This window comes from Otolemur garnettii, unplaced genomic scaffold (genome assembly GCF_000181295.1).
Source record: "Otolemur garnettii isolate 467f Iridium unplaced genomic scaffold, OtoGar3 scaffold00153, whole genome shotgun sequence".
NCBI classification, from domain to species: Eukaryota; Metazoa; Chordata; class Mammalia; order Primates; family Galagidae; genus Otolemur; species Otolemur garnettii.
In genome coordinates, this window is record NW_003852548.1 from 2,911,256 (window position 1) to 2,913,618 (window position 2,363).

Here is a 2,363-nt window from a genome sequence, read left to right on the forward strand (position 1 = left end):
TTTTTTTTTTTTTTTTGTAGTTGTCATTGTTGTTTGGCAGGCCCTGGCTGGGTTCGAAAGTGCCAGCCCCGGTGTATGTGGCCGGCGCCCTAGCGGCTACAGGCACCAAGTCTGCTATACTTTTTCTTTTTCCCCCATGGTCGTAGCACCTTGTAACATCCTAGAATATCTACTTCTGTTTATTGAGATTTTTTTTTTTTTTTTTTTTTGAGATGGAGCCTCAAGCTGTCACCCTGGGTAGAGTGCCATGACATTACAGCTCACAGCAACCTCCAACTCCTGGGCTCAAGCGATTCTCCTGCCTCCACTTCCCAAGTAGCTGGGACTACAGGCGCCCACCACAACGCCCAGCTATTTTTTGGTTGCAGCCATCATTGTTTGGTGGGCCCGGGCTAGATTCAAACCCGCCCGCTCAGGTGTATGTGGCTGGCGCCTTAGCCGCTTGAGCCAGGCGTCGAGCCTTCTGTTTATTGTTTATTGCCTCTCAGCCTCACTGGAATGTTAGTTCCACAAGGGCAAGGAGCTTTGTTTCACTCAAGGCTATATGCCTTGTTGAATGAGTGATTTTCTCCCTACCTTACTGTACCTACACACAGCAGGGGTTCCATAGATATGTGCTGAATGAATTGGGGGAAGAGGGGACTTGGTGATGACCCAGCCTCCTTTATATAGCTTTATAAGTTGTTGGATACTTTATCCCTCTGTGTGGTGTTAACACAGAGGTGAAGAAGTTCCATGTGGGGATGGAGGAAAGCATATCCTGGCTGAGGACCAGAATGTCAGAAGAGGGTCTACCTGTATATATGTGCCACCATGCTCAGCCCTGGAAGCAGCCCCATCACCCCAATATCTAATTTATATCTGAAAGGCAATGAAACTGTTTCTTGTGTCTGCTGCCACAAATTCAAGGTTCAGTGTCTGCAGTTTTTTTTTTTTTTTTTTTGGAGACAGAGTCTCAAGCTGTTGCCCTGGGTAGAGTGCCGTAGTGTCACAGCTCACAGCAACCTCCAACTCTTGGGCTTAAGCGATTCTCTTGCCTCAGCCTCCCAAGTAGCTGGGATTGCAGGCACCTGCCACAACACCCGGCTATTTTTTGGTTGTAGTTGTCATTGTTTGGCAGGCATGGGCTGGATTCAAACCCATCAGCTCTGGTGTATGTGGCTGGCTGGCGCCTTAGCCGCTTGAGCTACAGGCGCCAAGCCGTGTCTGTGGTTTTTAACAGAGGAAGCACCCTGTCAGGGAAACTTCTAGAGACGTGGAAGAAAAGGCAGATGCTTTTTATTCACATCTTGCTCAATCCCTGTGATGTGGACAAGCCAGTCTGAACAAATCCTACAGGTCATAGTTCTCAGCTTGTGAGCAGCCTGTGGAGAATTCCTGGGCTCCCAGGAGCTGTTGCTGCAGTAACTTCTGCTGCAGGAGCAACCCTGGCAGCAGGCAGATGGCAGGCAGTAAGCTGTATAGAGGATTAAACATCCTACTTATTACAACAGTCACCAATATCATAACTCATCTGAGGAATTACTGAGAACAAGACATTCTCCTGGCAAGCCTGGAAATCTCTTGTGACTTGGAAGGCAAGCCACCTTGCCTCAGTAACTCAGTAATCCTGGAGGAGCAAAGTTCAGTCCTGTAGTAGTAAGGCTATTGTTAAACATTAAGCATTTTATGACAGTTCCTTAAAGGATTAGTGGAGAAAAATTGCATTGTGGGAGAAAACTGCAGTTTCCAAAACTTTTGTTTTGTTTGTTGTCCTCGGTAGAGTGCTGTGGCATCATAGCTCCCAGCAACGTCAAACTCTTGGGCTTAAGCAATTCTCTTGCCTCAGCCTCCCTAGTAGCTGGGACTACAGATGCCCTCCACAACGCCCAGCTATTTTTTGTTTGTTTTAGCAGGCCTGGGCTGGGTTTGAACCCACCAGCCTGGTATGTGTGGCTGGTGCCCTAACCACTGAGCAACAGGCACCCAACATTTTTTTTTCTTTTGAGATAGAGTGTCAATTTGTTGTCCTCAGTAGAGTGCTGTGTCATCACAGCTCACAGCAGCTGCAAACTCTTGGGCTTAAGTGATTCTCTTGCTTCAGCCTCCTAAGTAGCTGGGACTATAGATGCCTGCCACAACACCTGGCTATTTTTAGAGATGGGGTCTTGCTCTGGCTCAGGCTGGTCTTGAACCTGTGAGCTCAGGCAGTCCACCCACCTTGGCCTCCCAGAGTGCTAGGATTACAGGTGTGAGCCACCATGCACAGCCTTCCAAACGTCTTTGTGCACTGTGAACAAGGGGCATATTGGGAAAGCCTCCTTATATTGTCTACTCTTCTTCTCAAGAGGAAGCACAAAAAGTCTCAATGGTCAGGCAGCAGA